Below are 20,266 nucleotides of genomic sequence, written 5' to 3' on the forward strand. Positions count from 1 at the left end.
CTCTATTGAAGACTCATGTCTGGGGCCTGAGAGATTAGAATATTAGGAAAGGACTGTCAAAAATGCATCACGTTGGCTTACTCTACAGACAGGTTTTTATTTGCCAGTAAAAGAAAAGAAAAAAAAGAAATCTCAGCAGGCAAGCAGTTAGAGATAGCGGACACAGCTTTGGTTTGAGAAAGCTCTGGATAAAGCTGCTTCCGGGATGTGGGTAACATAATAGGCTTCGGGGAACAGATTCAGGGGCTGGCCCCCCACCTTCGGTAGCAGCTCTAGATGTGAATTATGCCGTTCCGGATTCATAGGTGAAGGATTGAGTGATCTCTGTCTGTGTCCTTGCAACCTCGGAATCATTGTCTTTATGCTTAGGGCTAGATGGCTCACCGGGTATGGAAATGTCCTCCTCCTTTTGAATAAACATAAAAACAGCCAAATTAAGAAGTCTGGTGAGCATTTGGCCAGAAAAAACAACAACTACAACAACAACAACAACAACAAAACGTTAGCTAGGCATCTTGACCTGCAGATCCCTCGTCTAGAAAATGACTTTAATGATAGGACTGTACATTTTTAGTTTTCAGAATATTTTCGTATTTGGTCTTTGAGGTAAGAAGGACAGGAATGAAAAGTCCCCTTTTAATTATGATACGTATTAGTGCCATTTATAAAAAGCGAATGGGGTTTCTCCGTGGGAATCTAAATGCAGGGGTAGAATTCCACAGTGGCAAAATACACGTGTACTAAAAAGAGATTTTCACCTTTTTCTCACAAGGTGGTTGTGACTATAAAAATCACCCGAGAGGTTTTGGCCCTCACCCCCTGGAAATTCAGATTGGGTGAGGCTGGGGTTGGGTGCAGGTTTCCCTCAGCGGATCCTCAGGGAGGCTCCTTAGACCATATTTGGAGAATTATACACTAGGCTTATTCTTTTCCAGAATGATCAGGTCAAATCAAGAATATTTAGTTTCAAGGCACCTGGGTGGCTCAGTCAGTTGAGCATCCGACTCTTGATTTCAGCTCAGGTCACGATCTCAGAGTCATGGGATCGATCCCAGCATCCTTGGGGGGGGGGGGTCCTCGCTCAATGGGGCGTCTGCTTGAGATTCTCTCTCTCCCTGTTCCTCTGCCCTCCCCCTGTACTCTCCCTCTAAAATAAATAGATAAATCTTAAAAAAAAAAAAAAAAAGAATATTCAGTCTCCTCTTGGGGTGACTGGCTGACTCAATCAGTACAACATGCAACTCTTAATCTTAGGATTGTGAGTTCAAGCCCCGCATTAGATTGGAGCTGATTTTAAAAAGTACATAAATAAATAAAAAATTTTTTAAACAGAATATTTAGTCTCATCTTATTCTCTCTCCAGAGCAACAAAGCCACCTCTGAAGGTCAAAATTTGCTAATTCCTGACATGATTCCAGCAAGCTGTAGGTAGTGAATTCTCCCTCCCCACGTTCTAGGCAAATCTCAACTTCAGCAATATTGCCTTTGTATTGTCTGCCAGGGAGGAAGTGAATCAGAGACAAAGAGCCAGGAGGCCCTCCATTCAGGGAACGTTTACAAACACACTGTTGAGAATTCCACCCTCAACAACTGAAATTTCAGACTCGGAATTGAAATATTGAGACTTCACGAGCAAACGACTGTCTGAATTCTTTTTTCCTGGTTATGCTGGAAATTCTACCGCCAGATGTCTATTTTCAGCAAGGAATGGTAAACTCCAGAAAGTTTAAGCTGCTGTATGATATGAGTTACTAATTTACTAGATCAATTACCACAGGGTTATGGTGGTCAGTCAAGAGAAATATGACAGCTAAATTCCACTCTGACTCAAGCCAGACATTTCTGCAGACATCATTTCTAAGAGCCTGAGAAATTCTACGGTTCCACTTTCACTGATTCCTAAGTCCCTTGTCAATTACCCAGGGAGGACAGTGGCTGGTCATCAGCAGGCTGTTGCAACTCTGTTTTAATAGTTACTTTAAATCATAGTTACTATGTTCTCAGTTGTGGTTTTAACGTACTTAAAATGGCAGCTATAGAATGAAAATAGGAGCAGTTCACAACCACAGCTTAATATCAGAATCACCTATGGAGCTTTTAGAAAATTCCAGATGCTAGTGACCCACCCCAGACCTAGTGACTCAGAATCTCATGGGATAGAGTCTGGGTGTGTTTGTTTATTTGTCCTTACTTTTTTTTTTTTTTTTTTAAAGCTTCCCAGGAGGGCATACCCCAACCCTACCTCCACCCTTAAGATATGTTTTTGTGCTTCTCATGGCAATAAAATCTGCTATTTGCAACAGCCTCTCCTGTGCTGGGGACTTTGCCTGTAACACATGTAATTGTTCCAACAACATGGTAGGCTAGGAATTATTATTTTGCTCTTATTACAAATGAGGCCCCCAAAAGTTTAAGCAAATTGTCCTAAGTCACTGAGGTCTTTTTGTCTCCAAATCCATTTTCCTTCTATGTGAAAATCTGTCATTACTTAAGAGATTCAGGGCTCAGCTAAGTGAATTCCTTTGCTCAGTAAAGTAGCGCATACATTTGTGGAATTTCTTTTTTTTTCTGAAAAATATCCCACCTCTGTCCCTCCTCCTTCTTCTTATTCTTTAGGTCTTGGTTTAGATAGTATTTCCCTCTGAGATTTTCTGGCCAGCAGTTTCCTTAGGCCATCTTCTCCTTTGTGCTCTCAGTGAGCTCTGCACTGGACCTGACACTGTTAGACCGTTGTCTGTTTCTTTGTCTATATCCCTCCCCAGACTATCTCCTCTCAGAGGGTGGATATTCTGACTTACCACTGTATCCCTAGCTAGCCACCTCCCTGAGTACCTAGCTCCTGCTCAATAAATATTTGCTGAATGAATGGGCAGATGGATGTATGCATGGATGGATGGATGGATGGACGGACGGACGGACGGACGGACAGATGGTTGACTGTGGACTGAATTAACTGCCAATGGCAGCAAGGGAGCAAAATCAGGAACTGATTCATGAACACGACTAAAAGAACTTTGAAATTCTTTGGATAGGAGAATCACTTGAAAAAAAAAAAAAGACTGGGGAACACTGTTGATAAACTGAGTGAAGACTTAGAGCAAATATAATTTTTTTTTTTGAGAGCGAGAGAGAGCATGGAGAGAGAGCATGCGTGTAGGCAGGGGGAGGGGCAAAGGGAGAGGTTAAGAGAGATTCTTTTTTTTTAATTTTTAAAGAAATTTTTTATTTTTAAAAATATTTTATTTATTTATTTGACAGACATCACAAGTAGTCAGACAGGCAGGCAGAGAGAGAGGAGGAAGCAGGCTCACTGCTGAACAGAGAGCCCGATGCGGGGCTCAATCCCAGAACCCTGAGACCATGACCTGAGCCGAAGGCAGAGGCTTTAACCCACTGAGCCACCCAGGCACCCCTTAAGAGAGATTCTTAAGCAGGCTCCATGTTCCCTGTGGAACCAACCCCAGGCTCGATTTCACGACCCTAAGATCATGACCTGAGTGAAATCAAGAGTCAGACACTTAACCAACTGAGCCACCCAGGTGCCCCAGGTAATTTTTGGTGTTCAACATAAATAAGACCTCGCATGCTTCCAGAGGAATATTTAAGTTACAAATGAATGAATGAATGATTTTACTCACATATTGTTCTTATTCAGTAGTAACGATAATGCCACCTTGGTTTCTAGACAATCTTTCTTCCCTCAAAGAGGTTAAAACACTGGGGCAAAGTTTGTTACTTCTCATTTCAAAGAACTTTCTCAACTGTCTGGTTATTCCAAGTGTTTGAAAAGAAAAAAGGAGGAAGGGAGAATAAAGACCATCTGTATGGCGAAGTAGGAAGCTCACTCACCCTATTGCTTCATGATGGATCGTATAAAGAGAAAAGATTTTGAAATAATGGCAGGTCTTCAAGAGTAACAAATGGCATCTTAGAAAACAAAGCAAAAACAGCAATGGCATAATACGGCAAGGAAGACAGCATAAATGCAGAGGAAGGGAGCAAAAAGAACACTGGATATTAGAAAAGGAAGCTCTTTGGAGCCTTCACTCTAGGACTTGGGTAATCTGTATCAAAAGAAAAGCCTTATGATATTTTGGGCAGATCTTCAAGAGTAATGAAAGGCAGAGTAAGAAACAAGATTGAAAACACACACACACACACACACACACACACACACACACACACACTTACACACCCCTACCTCAACGCCATCTTCATTTCTCTCCCCACTCTTCTTTGTAAATACTGTATAGCAAGGAGTCCAATGTAAGATTAACCCTACTTTGAACATTTTGGTGAATACCAGCCTGCCCCCAAACCAGAACATTTTCTTCCTCATTATCACCTCATTAAGATGCCCCTAAGGCCCTCACTCTTTATATGATGATATCATGCAAGGAACAGGTCTTGTATGCCTGCGATGAAGCATGACTGATATTTAAGACCAACAACTCGAGAGCCTTTGATTGCCTTTGTGTTTATTCAGAATGGCACTTTTATGTGGGGCCATAAAGTGGTGAATTTCCTATACAGAGCTGAGAGTGTGTGCGGCTCTGGGCAGGTGGTGCGTGGAAGCCGGGGGTAACGTAGGTGAGCCTCGAGACTTCTCTTCGAGTATGGCCACCACACTCAAACGAGAGACTGTAAAACTTCGCTGTACATGGCTGTGCTCATGTTGTCAAATCCTACAGCCACCTCTGAGATATGGATAGGCAGGGGAAGTGATGTCAATAAGGAAAAAGACAGATAAAAGCAAATTGTCCCTGACAAATTATGAGTCATATACCTTTTAACCTGCTAGTTCTGAGAAAGGCAAGCCTTTGTTACTTGAATTTAACCTTTGAGATTCCAAACACAGGGATACTTAGGAGATGGGACTTTATGTGGCAGTAGAAAGAGTGTCCCCTAGGGGCGCCTGGGTGGCTCAGTTCGTTAAGTGTCAGCATTCAGCTCAGATCATGATCCCAGGGTTCTGGGATCGAGCCCCACGTCGGGCTCCCTGTTCTGCGGGGAGCCTGCTTCTCCCTCTGTCCCTGCTTGTGTACTCTCTCTCTTGCTCACTGTCTCTCAAATGAGTAAATAAAATCTTAAAAAAAGAAAAAAAAAAAGATTGTCCCCTATATAAATGTACTCTGTACACAGGACACCCCCCCCCACCCAGTTTTGGCCAGAAGTTCATACTCATCTGCCATTTTGGCCCTTGGAAGAAAGGCGGGAGAACAGCTGCTACTCCCAAGCTGAGTGAGTCTGCCACCCAGTCTTCATTTGAGGACATTGCCAACCCTGCTATGTAAATACAGCTTCTGTATCCCACCGAACCAGACTGTAGTTCCTACTTTTCTTTAAAAAAAAAACAAAAACAGCGGCGCCTGGGTGGCTCAGTTGGTTAAGTGGCTGCCTTCAGCTCAGGTCATGATCCCAGGGTCCTGGGATGGAGCCCCACATCAGGCTCCCTGCTCAGCCGAGAGCCTGCTTCTCCCTCTCCCTCTGCCTACTGCTCTGCCTACTTGTGCTCTCTCTCCCTTTCAAATAAATTAAAAAAAAATATTATTATAAAAAAAACAAAATAGCTTTATTGAGATATAACTTCCATGACACATGATTTACCTACTTAAGGTGTACAATTCAGTAGTTTTGGGTATATTACACTAGTTATTTTTAATCCATATATTTTTTAAGAATTTATTTGTAAGTAATCTCTATATTCAATGTGGGGGTCGAATTCACAACCTTGAGATCAAGAGTCTCACGCTCCACCGAATGAACCAGCCAGGTGTCCCTGGTCCATATTTTCTTATTAGAAATTTCAGTATTGTCACTGAAGAAGGGGAAAAAAAATCAAAGAGGAAATTACAGTAGAAGTATAGAAAGGTAAGGAGAAAATGAGTCAGGGACAGAGATCAAATCAAATACTTCCAAAGAAGAGGTACTGACTGCTTCTGGATTTCTCAGTTTTTTAACCAGGATTCAAAAACCAACATGGCGGCAGATCCCTGGAAGGAGGGGGCAGAATGTAATGGTCCTGAGCAGCTGTGGAGAATTACGGAGCAAAGGCCCAGAAGGACTATTGTGGATTGGGACTGAGAGAAGAAAAGGCTACTGGGAGGCCCCAGGAAATCTCGAACCCTGCCTCGTTGGTCCCCCATCATTCTGCGGAGCCCTCCCTGACAGAGGAACCAGGCACAGAGTAAAAACTCAGTGACCTGAACCAGGTGCCAATTTTCAACTCGTCCTTTTCTTGCTTCTCAAATTGCAGCATTTAATGAGGTAAAACATCAGATTACAGAGAACTTTAAAAAAAATTTTTAATGAGAATTCAGGGAAGTTTCTGGGTTAGCTGAGAAGTATGAAAGTATTTAACCTCCGTTCAGCAGACTGCCCTTTATTAACATTTTCCCTTCTACTGTTGCTCACAAAACTGCACTTTCTCAAACAAGTTCACCATTTGGTGTTTGGATCTGGTTATAGCCAGACGGTGAGTATCACCGTTACAGCATACAAATCAGCCTGGAACTTGATTTAAGGACCAGGGGACTCTTCAGGGGAAATGCGGTGGGAAGGGAGTTGCTCTGTACATGGAAGTGGGGCTGCTCCTAGGGCAGCGGACGGCGATCACCCCTCCCTGTGTGTCTTCTTCGGTACTGGGATTGTTTGCATGGAGACCCACTCTTCAGGAAGGATGAGCCAGAATGTCTTCCATAAATCCCCCTCAAGAGTGGCTTTCTGACTTTCTGCAAGGTCAACTCCTTATTTTGCTCTCTTCCGTGGGGGACCTATGATGATGAAATAGGTGGAAGGAGAAGGAGTAAGGACCTAAACGTCTCCCCCGTGTACTCCTCTTTGTAAGTTACCAAAGGACAGAATGCAGAAAACGGTATTCCCTAAAGCCATGGACTGTTAGAACCTGAAGTCTCCTCGGAGCCATCGGTAGTGGATATCTGCTATTCCTGCCTTCCTGGCCTCCCTTTTCACTTCTTTTACTCACTCTGGATTTCTTGGGGAAACTTAGTCTCTTGCATCCTCAGACATTTGGATGGGGCTGACCTGGCCCCTGGTGCCCAGCCCTGGTCAATGGGCAAATTCAGGTCCTCTAATTCCTGTGATTTATTTAGGATGGACACTTAACTCTAACTAGTCTAATGAGGGTTTTTTGTTTGTTTGTTTGTTTGTTTTGTTTTTGATATATTGGGATAGAAAAGGCCTATTTCGGATGGAATTGCTGGCTGTATGGATAACGTCAGGCTATAGTTCCTGGAGTCTCCAATTAGAGTGAGCATGAGTAGGAAAATGTGAGGAAAAGAGCAAATCATAGGAGCTTTTTTGAGACCCTGGATCCAGCCGTACCTGAAGCCAATGTATTTCTTTCTTTTTTTTTTTTTTTAAATTTTATTTATTTATTTGACAGACAGAGATCACAAGTAGGCAGAGAGAGAGGAGGAAGCAGGCTCCCTGCTGAGCAGAGAGCCTGATGCGGGGCTCGATCCCAGGACCCTGGGATCATGACCTGAGCCGAAAGCAGAGGCTTTAACCCACTGAGCCACCCAGGCGCCCCAGAAGCCAATGTATTTCTGAACTTTTCTGTATGTATGTCCTAAAAATCCAGGTTTTAGCTTTAGCCTGTTTGAGCTTGTTGTCTTTCATTTGTAACCAAAGGAGCCTTGACTAAGATACCATCAGGTTCTTTCATTCTGCAAACCAAGATCAGGAAGTGGGTTGCCCAAGGTCCCATAACCAGGGATAGACCTGGATCAGCATCTAAGCCCCCTGAGGTCCACTCTAGGGCTCTTTCACAGTTATCCTAACTGTTTGAGGCAGCACAACACAGTTATTCTAGATTTGCTGAAAACATAGTTTTCCTAGAACATGGGGTTCTAGGAGACAGGTGGCAAGGCTCCCCTGCGATTGGCAGACAGTGGCCTTGGCAGATCTGAATGTTTAGTGGAGACAGTTAGGACTCCCTGCCCCATCTCAGGGGATTCAACAAGCATGGATGAAACACACCGCCCCCCCCTTTTTTTTTTTAAGACTTTATTTATTTATTTGACAGAGAGAGATCACAAGGAGGCAGAGCAGCGGGGAGAGAGAGAGGGGGAAGCAGGCTCCCTGCTGAGCAGGGAGCCTGACATGGGGCTCGATCCCAGGACCCTGAGATCATGACCTGAGCCAAAGACAGAGGCTTAACCCACTGAGCCACCCAGGCACCACAAGGGAAGATAGTCCATTAAATGAACATTCTAGTACATGGGTCTGAGGTTCACCATACACACGGATGTGGCTGACTCTTGTCCATCTTGGCTGGTGAAGAGCCCCTGCTCCTCCCTCTGGACCCCCAGGTCCCCGGACCTCCTAAATATCTAGCCATTCCAGGGTTAATGCGTGGCCTATGGGGACAGGTCTTCAAGTCCTACCCCAGCACTGGTACCGGAGTCTGTTCTGAGTTTATTTTGAATTTTAGCTCTGTACACACACACACACACACACACACACACGCATGGCCCAACCCCAAGGGGGAAACATGAGACGGAAAAGCCATAATCTGTTTCTCCTCACAGAGAGGGGACTCCTATGATGGTTTTAAAACTTTTTTGTGCCTTCTCATCTGTCCCCACAGAGATATTGGCTCATAGTGGTGGTCTTACAAGGAAATGAGTATTGGACCGGAAATAGTATGCCGGAGTTCTAATCCCAGCTCTAGCCCCGAACCCCTGTGGACCCCACATGACTTCTCTGTGCCTCACACATTAGGAATCTGAGGGCAATGCCTGCCCAGCCTTCTTTCCTGGGATGCTGCCACAATTCTAAAAAAGCACCCATGGAAGGCTCATCATTATCTTGTGTTAAAGAGGCAGTTTTCTTAAACATCTCTCTTTTTTTTTTTAAACTTTCTTTCTTTCTCTCTTTCTTTCTTTATTTATTTAAATTTATTTATTTGTTAGAGAGAGAGAGAGTGAGCGAGCACAGGCAGACAGAGTGGTAGGCAGAGGCAGACGGAGAAGCAGGCTCCCCGCCGAGCAAGGAGCCCGATGTGGGACTCGATCCCAGGACCCTGGGATCATGATCTGAGCCGAAGGCAGCCGCTTAACCAACTGAGCCACCCAGGCGTCCCTTAAACATCTCTTGATCGTGTGCCAAGTGCCAGGCATGGATGAAGTGCTGGCGTGGGCCTTGACACGCAGGAACTTACTCAATCCTTCCTTCTGTGAAGCAGCCACTGTTTGGTCCCTGCGCACAGATGAGGAAACTAAGACCAACTGGTTCAGTCACTTCAGGCTGACGCAGGAGACCATCTGACACAATGGCTGTGACTTGGGCTTTGGAACCAGTACCTCCCCCACAGCCCTGGCTTCAAGCCCTGGCTCTGTGGTTTGTAAGCTCTGTGCTAAGTTTCCTTTCCTTGTGTGTGTTTTTTTTTTTTAAATATTTTATTTATTTATTTTAGGCAGAGAGAGAGAAAGTACAAAAGATGGGAGGGAGAAGGATAGGCAGACTGCACGCTGAGCACGGAGCTCAACAGCGGACTCGATCTCACGACCCCGAGACCATGACCGGAGCCAAAACCAATAGTCAGGTGCTGAACTGACTGAGTCACCCAGGCGCCTCACTAACTTTCCTTTCCTTTTCTTTCTTTTTTTTTTTTTTAAAGATTTTATTTATTTATTTGTCAGAGAGAGAGAGAGAGAGCACGAGCACTGGCAGATGGAGGCAGAGGGAGGCAGAGGGAGAAGCAGGCTCCCTGCTGAGCAAGGAGCCCGATGTGGGACTCGATCCCAGGAAGCTGGGATCATGACCTGAGCCGAAGGCAGCTGCTTAACCAACTGAGCCACCCAGGCGTCCCTAACTTTCCTTTTCTGTAAAATAAGAACATGAATAGTAACAACTGGCTGCAGTTAATTGAGTGGCTTAACTGGAAATAAGACCAAGGGTTGCCAGATTTAACAAACAAAGCAAGTTGTTTTGTGGGGAGTCTGTCAGTGGGGATCCCGCTTCTCCCTCTCCCTCTGCCGTCCACCTCTGCTGGTGCTGTCTCTCTTTGTCAAATAAATAAATAAATAAATAAATAAATAAATAAAATATTTAAAAAAATAAGTATGTCCCATGCCATATTTGGGATATACTTATGCTGAAAAACTATTCAATATTTAGCTGCCACTCCGATTTAACTGGGTGGCCTGGATTTTAGTTGTCAACCCACATGGGAAGTGCTTAGCGTGGTGCCTGGCTTGGAGTAGCCATTCCTCCTCTCCCGTCGAGGACATTCTAAGGAACCGTGCAAATGGCTGCCCAAATCCCACAGCCCTCTCATGGTGGGTCAGGGAGGCCAGAACCTTCTCTGCCCCCACCCATGAGCACGGTTTTGACAACGTTCTCACCCGAGGTTTGCCAAGCCCTGCCGTCCCTGACTGTTCAGTCATACTCTGTTGCCAACCTCGTCGTGTTGCCTTCTCACCAGGCGAGGCAGAACTCAGCTTCCAGTAGTTTCTCAGGCCGGTGTTGTGTGTGGTTACATCATTTCTTGGAAGCATTCAAGAGGATGATGGTCTCACACTTCCCAGATGTTTCTGTGATGATGGGAACAGCTCCATATAGATCACATTTTTTTTTTTTTCCCACAGGTATCTTTGCTGGTGAGGAACCTGATCATCTAGCGAGAAAGGGTAGGCGGTATTGCTGTTGGAATGCCCATTTAGCAGACAGGAAACTGAGTTTCAGAGAAGGAAAGTGACTTGCCCTGGGTCACTCCGCTGGAAAGTGAAATGTATCCCCTGACTACCAACCAGTGCCATTCTCTCCAGAATCGCCACGCCCACTCTGCTGCTCCTGGAAGGCAGGGCCCCTTTCTGTACAAATCAGTCCCTGTCCTGCTGTCTCCATTTTATACAGTGGTGTCTGTTAAACGTTTAACGAGCAGCTCTCTGGGAAAAAGGAAATCCCTGATTTCCAGTGTTTGCCAATTTCTGTAGTGCAAATACTCACTAAGGCCAATTTCAAGCTACCGGTGTGGTATCAGTCACTTGCAAAACTCCTGAGCGTTTAATAATCAGCTCTTACAAGCCAGTAGGAGCTGGCCCCAGCACCCACGGGGTACTGAGCGCCTTCCTTAGACTGGAACTAAGAGATACGGTTGAAATCAGTGATTATAATGATGCTCCATCCGTCCACATTCACACGCCCAGGGAGTGGAAAAAGCCTGCCCTGGTGCACACTGAAGGAAGGATGGGGTCTGGAAGGCTTCCTTCCCCCAGAAGCTGGTTCCCCAGAGCTCAAGGACTGTGACCGGTCAGAAGACCCTGCTGCAGGGAAGGAGGGAAGGAGGGAAACAGATTAGGGAAGAAGAAGAGAAAGAGTATGAGTGAGAAGAGAAAAGGAGGGGAGAGAAGACAGAAGCAAGAAAGGAAAAACAGGGGGAAATGGCAGGAGGAGGAAAGAGACGCAGACTCAGGTGATGGGGAGAGGTGATGGGGAGCCGTGGAGGCAGCCCTCCTGGACGACGCCCCCAGCGGGCACTTCCCTTCCAAACCCCTACCCCCACCCCGGGTGGGCTTGGGAGACTCACCAGACACTGCTGTCCTGGGATCCCGAGCTTATCTCCCCGAGAGAGCCATTCATTTCTGCATCCACGACACAGCTGCCTCTGAGGGCTCACAGGAAGTCCGTATCATTCTCACTACAATTTTGCAAGGCAGAAAATAGAGGCTCAGCCGACCTCATAAATTGTTCAAAAGTATCCCACCATCGAGTGATGGGGTCAGGATTCAGCCCTACTCTTGCATGCTGCTTCTGGAGGGATCTGACATCTTCTGGCAAAGGAATGGCGAACGGTCTTCGCACCCAGAGACCTCTCTGTCCCCCTCCCTTTCTACGGCAGATAGTGTTCATTGGGCACAGAGGCCCCAGTTAGACCATCAGTCCATCGGGACAGCATGTGACACGGATTCTCCGGACCCAGGAGCAGGGGCTCTGGAGACTCACCCACTGCGCCTGGGAAGTAATGAGCCGTCACAAAATGCCCACCTCAGGCCTGTAGTGCGGGCAGTCGACATGGGTGCGCGGAGGCCTCAGATAATACTTCTGGGTTGTGCCATCGTAAGGAAATACTGTGTGAGGGATGTTGCAGGCACTGCTGTGGGCACCTGGGACTCAGTCCTGCTGGGGGGTCTCATGAGCAAGCGTGTACCCAGAATCAGTCCGGACCCCCGAAGGACAAGGAATCTGACCTGTTTTCTCTAGAAACCCGTCCCTCTTCAGGGAAGCGTTCTTTGGAAGGGCTAAATCTAGAGTCCCCTGTTTGTCCCACTCTAGGGCTGAGAGGCTGCCTTGGTTCCAAGGAAAGCCCTCCGTCCCCAAGCAGAGAGGGACCTTAGGCCCTAAATGGGGGAGACTGTGGGTGTGGAGCCTGGACAGTATGGTGCATGCTTGCTCAAGGTCACGGTGAGAGCTGGGGGGCCAAACCGAGGTTCAGACTCTAGCCTGTTGCATGCTAGAACTCTTTACCTTTCTGTGACCCCAAACGCTCAAGACCAATAAGGAGCCCAGAGCCACAGACCTTCGAGGTGGGATGGATGGGCTGGTGAGGAAGAGTAGGGGTCAAAGCTGAGTCCTAGGTTTCTGGCTGATTGAACGTGGCTCATTGCGTGAGAGATAGGATGCGGGTCCCAGGGGCTGCCAGGATGGCTGTTCGCGGGTGTAATCTCGCCGCTTGGGGCACCTTCATTCTGGCCACATTTGTTTCCTTTTAAAAATCCAATCTCTTTATTTTACAGCCCAAATCTCTGGGCAAGAACAATACGACCAACACAAGAAGCAAGTCCACAAAAGCCCCATGGGAAGGCAATGAGCTAAGAATGCAGGCCTTCCCTGGGCCACCCAAGCCTCTTTTGAAGCTCACAGAGTAATAAAATATGCAAAAGAAAACAAAATGAAAAACACACACACAAACCCAACAGAAGTCAGGGATTCTGTTTCTTTCTTTCTTTCTTTCTTGCTTTCTTTCTTTCTTTCCTTTTTAAAGATTTTATTTTTATTTATTTGACAGACAGAGATCACAAGTAGGCAGAGAGGCAGGCAGAGAGAGAGGGAGGAGGAAGCAGAGAGCCTGATGCGGGGCTTGATCCCAGGACCCTGAGATCATGACCTGAGCTGAAGGCAGAGGCTTAACCACTGAGCCACCCAGGCATCCCAGGGATTCTGTTTCTTAAGGCCCCTCAGCCGGTGATGGTGCGGGGAGCCATTTTAAATGGTTCTGTTTGTTTAAGAGCCAAGCAGGTGCTCCCTTCTCTTATTCACACCATCAACAAAGCCAAGTCCTGGTCTAGGTTTCTGGGGGCAGCCATGAGGAGCAAGGGAAGGGAAGGCCAGGCCAACCTTTCCATGTTGAGCAGGTATTGTTTTGATTTTTTAAAAAGTAATTTCTTCCTGGCAAAGCCACTGGATTGAAATCCGACTGGACTCTGTGTCTAAATAAAAACAGGGAAAGTTGAAATCTCAGGGAAGACATGGCGGATCCCATGCCCTCCTTGCCCCCCCACCCTGGCCGGCCCCTCTGTCATCTGCCCTCACCTGTCCTCACAGGTTGGCGTTGTGAGTTCTGGGCCTGGGGAGCCTCGTTGGGAAGGATCTCTGGGATCACCTGAGGGACGGGTCCCTTTGCTTCATTTGAAGGAGCAGGTAATAGGCCCAAAGATTTGGCATCTCCTGACTTCTCAGGAAGGAAGGGACCGGTCATATAAATCGCTTCAGGCACCCCCAAGCCATGTTGTGCCATCCCCAGAGTGGTGTCCTCTTATGAGAGCCAGAGGCATGAAGAGTTTGTCCTTGGCTAGAGACAGAGCTGGCTTCCAATTCCAGCTGCTGCTTAACCTTGTGACCTGGGAAAAGTCACTTTCCCTCTCTGAGTCCGTTTTCTCACCTGTAAACCGGAGATGACCGTAGCCACCCCAGGACTGTTGGGAGGCCCAGACAAGAAGAGGGGAATCATGTAGCGTTTACAAGTATCGTGAGCTCAGGATCCCTTCGCACATGTACACATTCTTGAGCACGCTGCCGAAAAACAGAATTCAACTGAGGAAATCTTGAAGATCTTATTGGCTTTATTCAGCGATTCGCGAATAGGGCAGCATCCCATTTAGCAGACGGAAAGTAGTTCCAAAGAGCTGCGAAAAGTGAAAGGCGCTTATGGGCAAAAGGGAGTGGGAACAGAAAGTTATAGCAGCAAAAAAGTGGACCGGCTGCGGCAAGTCACCTTCTGTTAGGGGACAGGCAGGGGTCTATCTATCAGGCAGATTACCTCACTAGTGCTAACCAGGTTATTCTTTGTTTTTTTTTAAGATGTATTTATTTATTTGAGAGAGAAAGAGGAGCGAGGGATAGAGCAGAGGGAGAGGGAGAATTTCAAACAGTCTCTCTGCGGAGTGAAGAGCCCGACACAGGGCTCCATTTCATGACCTTGAGCCAAAACCAACAGTCGAATGCTTAACCAACTGAGCCACTAGGCGCCCCATGACCTGGTTATTCTTGATCGACTCATTGAAGATTCCATTTCTGGGACAGGCCAGGACTGTAATTAAATTAAGTCTTGGTTTGGTGAAGCAGGGCTTAGCACATGTGACTCCATTTTGGGCCTATTGTCTTGTTTTTGACAACCCCAAAGACCTCACTTTTGAAAATTCTGGAAAATACATTCTATCGGCCATGAGAGTGATGACATCTGCATGTATCATATATTTTCTGGAAATTTCTATTATCTACTTAAGACAGAATGAGAGTTTAAAAAAAGAAGCAGATAATTAATGTTCTGGTAACATTGTGGAGATATTATGAAGTAGTTTTGACTTAACAGACCCCCCCTGAAAGAGTCCTTGGGACTCTGAGAACCATGGTACTAGGGTCAATTAAGAGCACGACATAATGCGTAGGCCATGGTAGAGGTTCAGTCCCCAGTGCCAAGGGCCAGTGTTTACGGTGCAGAGACGTGGCACGTCTGGCTGGCACAACTGGGCAGGTGTATGGGCCTTGCTGACTTGGAGCCGGTGGGTACACCCCACCTGTTGTGCCTCCAGCCGGAGGCTTTCTCTCTGGGCTGGGTTCTTCCAGGCAGGGCTATAGGGAAAGGCCAGTAGGAGGCCAAGCGGCCAGGAGAGCAGGCTGGATGTTTTTGTGGGTTGGGCTGGCGAGGCTGCTTTTGAGTCCTTGTTGCTACTCAGAGAGAATGAGTCATGTGGTGTTGACTGGTGCATATAGGTCGTGGCCAGCAAGCTGGAAGAAGAGGCCACCAGCAGGCCTCCAAGGGCTCCCTCTTGAATCTTACTGCCTGGTCCTAGAGAGCAGAGATTTCCTCTCAACTGCTCCAGCCTCAGTTTCCTCTCGTGTGACACAGGGACGGCGTTTGCCATGAGAACTAAATGACCCGTGTGAGAAGGGCTAGTTGTGCAAAGGAAAGGGGATATGATCAATCCGCCATGTTTGCTGAGGTCTCCCTCAGTTGGCCGAACCCAGCCCCTCACTTTAGTTGACTTCATAAGGATGGCTGCAGGTGTGCCCTTGGTGCTGGGTTTAAGAAGGCAGGGGTGGGATGCATGGCGTTGACCCTGAACTTGTCCTGTTCCTTGGTAGGGAGGGGTCTTGCCCTGTCTTCCGCGGTCAAGGTGGCTCAGCCTACTGTGTTCCAGGGATCACCGGTCCACGACAGTGGGGCCGTTTTCTTCTCTCTGCGTTACCCCTCATCCCTGGCTCCCAAGAAGAGCTCAGCCACACCAGCCCTGAGTCCACGGGTCTGCTTCTGTGGTTTCTTCATCCTGGTCCCGGGTTGCCATCTATCAAGTGACTTGTAGGCCTCCAAGGGCTGAGGCCCTTCGGGTCCTGATGGGGGTGTGAGGTGCTATCATTAGCGCCTACTGTGTGCTCAGCAGCGTAAGGAATGGCCCCCGTCCCCAGTGTCATTGCCAGCGCTTTGACTGTGAGGAGGGAAGGGCCATGAGGAAGGAAATAAGCAAGAGGAGCAAGACCCACCCTTCTGAAAAGGAAAGTCAACCCCCACGCGCCCCGGGATGAGAATGATGAGATTCACCACCACCTCTGCAATGTGCCGAAATTTGATGAAGCTCCAGGCTGGGCTTCTACCTGTCCCAGGGCTCAGCAACATTTTCTGCAAAGAGCTAGAGAGTAAATATTTTAAGATTTGGGGGGCCACATAGCCTCTGCTGCAACTACTCAATTCTGCCTTTGTAGCATGAAAATAGCTATCGACCGTAAGTAATAAATGGGCATGACTTCTTTTCAATAAAACTTTATTTAAAAAACAAGAGGCAGCTAATCGGCCCACAGGCCATACTTTGCTGACCTTTGACAAATACAGTGTCTAATCTTGGCATCAAGGCTACAAAAGCACTTTTGTTGATTCCATTCTATAGCTAATTGGCTCAGAGAGGTTGAGTGACTTGTGTCAAGTCACACAGCAGGTGATGACCAAGTCAGAATGGAAACCCAGATTTGATTCTAAAACGGATGCTTGTGATATCCTGACTTGCAAACAGCTCTTGGTGGTTTTGTGAAGTCCTGTGGGGGCTGTCCTTAGCATTGGAGACAAGAGACGCTAGAGTCCTGCTCTCTGGCCCTGGGTCTCCATGGGGAAGGGTCACAGCCTCCACCCACTGTCACCAGACACCAGTGTCTTCCCGCGGAGGAGATGGCCACAGCTGGGGTGAGAGCTGTTGCATGGCCAGCATGACTTGGCTGGAACTGGTCTTGGCATCAGCATCCTGGCGCCCAGTTAAACTTTTGACTTTCCAAATTAGAGAAGTTGAAATTTCTGCCCCCACCCCCGTTATTATTTATTTTTTTTTGAGGGAGACATGTTTTGTTATTGTTAATTATGTACCAGAAATGAGTCTCTCTCCACTCTCTCAGTCTCTCTCCCTCGCTCCCTCTCTCCCTCCCTCCCTCCCCCTCCTCCTGGAATTGTCTTCCCTTCCATCCACCCCCCCCACCACCACCACCATGTAACACTGCTTTGAGAGGCATTCACGAACTTCTCTTTGGAGACAAAGGAAGGGCGCTGTGTGCGGGGCGGGGGGGAGGGGGGCCTCCGTCTCCCCCCCCAAAGCCTTTCTCTGCAGAAGTTGCTTCCTATTGGCCCAGCCAGGTCCCCTTGCATCTGATGTATAATTTCACCATCCATTTTCTCCCACCCACCTCCATCTGTTCTCTACGGGTACTTATCTCTCGACTTCTGCCCCCAAGGAGGCGCCTGGAGAAGGGTGGGGAAGGTTTGCCACCCCATTGTCAGGGAGGTTAAACATTAAGTTGGGCTCAAAGTTTGCTCCCTACCCCACCCCCCCCTTAAATTCCGCCCTCAAACTCCCTTTTGGCCACACCTCCTCGCCAAACGGTGAGGTGCTAATGGCCTGATTTACATCTGTGTAAATCTGAGCTCTGGGCCCTAATGAGGCCTGACACGAATGGAACGGGCCAGGCTGGCTGGCCAGGGCCTGCGTGTTGAGACACTGTGGGGCGGAAATCCAGCGGCTGCTTGCCCCCACACAAACCCAGGCAGAGGCACACAAAACAGAGCTCCAGGTCCAAACCCTTGTCCTCAGGGCCGGGACAGCAAAGGGAGAGTTAAGTGGGAGGAGCGCGACCCGGTGCCTGGAGCATCTCTTTCCTTCAGTTCCTGGGTTTCTGGGGTACAGGGCCTAACCCAGGACCACACGCATCATGGAGAGCGTCATCGAGGCCCTTTCCCCCAGGCTGGCTAGGACAGCGAATGTTCAGCCCGTTTTAAGCAAGCCCGGGCACCCTGGTCCGGGTCACTGAGCCCTCACCTCAGTCCAGCACTTTGGGGATAAGGGGTCCCTCTCTTACCCCTAAGGAGCTGGGGTGCAGGAGCCCCGGGCTGTTCCCAGGGCAGAGGTGCCCCAGTTGGCCTCCCATCAGACAGATGGAGACTTGCGTTTCCACTCACAGCTTCATTCTCTTAGGGGGACCTTGAGAAAGTCACGCTACCTTCCTAAGCCTGGTTTGCTCGTCGGTTCGGTGGAGCAGATGGCGGGTCTGTCTTGGGCCTGGTATGTCGGGAAGATTTCGCGGCCCCGACAGGCCCGCGTTTTTTTCATGAGCCTGTGCGATCCCTTTATGCATTTATTTCTAAGTGGCCGGTACTGAGGGAAAACAGAGGTGGAGGGAAGACGGAAAAGACAAGGGTTTGGGAGAAAAGGGACTTGAGAATTTTGGGAAACCCTTTGGGCCACAGACCACCGTGGAGCCGCGTCATTAGCTGTCTTGGTGGGGGCATGGCCGGGTTTAGCCTCGCCGAGCTCAGTTTTCTCATCTGCAAAATGGGACTTGAGGGGGACGCTGGGTCTCCTGCCTGTAGGTTTTGAGGTGAGGTAAAGAGCGTGGGAGAGCTCCGGAAGCCATAAGCCCTTTACAGATGCCCAGGGTCGTTCAGGGCGTCAAGGTCGCATGGATTGTAGTGTGTTCCTGAGAATAACGAAGGAGCTGGTGGCGATGACAGCCCACAGGACGAGTGTCACCTTCAGCTCTTTCCCGGGCAAACCCGCGTGAGGGACTCAGGCTGCTCATGGGCAGTTGGACCCGTTGCGTGTGACGGGCCGGCCTCGCCCCTGGGGCTAGAGAAGCTGCTCCACGGAAGGGGAGGGGCTGCCCTCGCTCCCGTCCCAGGCAGAGCTGTCTGTCCCCGGGGGTCAGCTGAGGGCCCGGTGCCTTGCAGGGGCTCCGTCCATGCTGACTCGTCGGTTGAGTAAATGAATGGCCGGATAAGGCACATTTGCTCTTACCGATCCGGTCCCCCGGAGGAACCCTCCGTTTCACGTGTTCGTAGAGTAGTGCTCCTTTCCACCTGCCTCCCTTCTCGTGAATCTGCATATGTTTAATCCCTTTTGGGGAATATCGTGATTATCACAACCGATGGATGGGGTGATCTTTCATTTTGCTCTTTCTTCTGTGAGTGGAAGGCAAGCCCTTGTAAGGAAGGGTCAAAATAAAATGTATAACTTGTTACCATGTGTTCTGAAGAGCGGTCGTAATTAGCTCTCTGTGTGTCCTGAGGATTCGGAATTAATTCCTTGATTTTTTAACTTCCATTTTTAAAGTTATATGCATCTATATCTATATCTATCTGTCTATATAAAAGATACATATTTGTAAAAATATAGAGAGATATAATTGATGTACATTGTATTAGTTTCAGGTGTATACCATAATGACTCAATATTTGCATATACTGTGAAATGATCACAGTAGTCTAGTTATTGGACCACACATAGTTACAAATTATTTTTCTTTTTCTTTTCCCTTGTGAGGAGGCCTTTTAAGATTTACTCTGGGCAACTTTCAAAATTACGATATGGTATTGTTCACTATGGTCGCTATACTGTACATGACATCCCTCTGACTTAATTATTTTATAACTGGAAGTTTGTACCTTTTGACCCCTTTCCCCTCTTTCACTTCCCCCAGCCAACACCCCTCCCCTTCTGGCAACTACCAGTCTTTTCTCTGTATCTGTGAGCTCGGTTTTGTTTTATTTATTTATTTAGATTTCACATAGAAGTGAGATCATACAGGATTTGTCTTTCTCTGTTTGACTTATTTCACTCATTATAATGCCTTCGAGGTCTATCCATGCTATTGCAAATGGCAAGATTCCATTCTTTTTTTTATGGATGAATAGTATCCCATTTTTTATATATATATATATATAAACATATATATAACATATATATAAATATATAACATATAACATATATAAAAACATATATAATATATAACATATATAATATATAAAAATATCCCATTTTATATATATACATACACATACATATAAAACGTATATATATAAATATATAAAAATATCTCACATCGGGGTGCCTGGGTGGCTCAGTGGTGTAAAGCCTCTGCCTTCGGCTCAGGTCATGATCCTGGAGTCCTGGGATCAAGCCCCACATCGGGCTCTCTGTTCCACGGGGAGCCTGCTTCCTCCTCTCTCTCTGCCTGCCTCTCCGCCTACTTGTAATCTCTGTCTCTCAAATAAATAAATAAAATCCTTTAAAAAAAAACCTCACATCTTCTCTATCCATTCATTCCCTAATGGACACTTAGGTTATTTCCATATCTTGGTTATTATAAATAATGTTGCAATGAACATGGGGGTGGAAATAGCTTTTTGAGTTAGTGTTTCATTTTCTTCGGATAAATACCCAGAAGTGGAATTGTTGGATTATATGGTATTTCTATTTTTAAATTTTTTGAG

Source organism: Martes martes (genome assembly GCF_963455335.1).
Source record: "Martes martes genome assembly, chromosome: 14".
Classification (NCBI taxonomy): Eukaryota; Metazoa; Chordata; class Mammalia; order Carnivora; family Mustelidae; genus Martes; species Martes martes.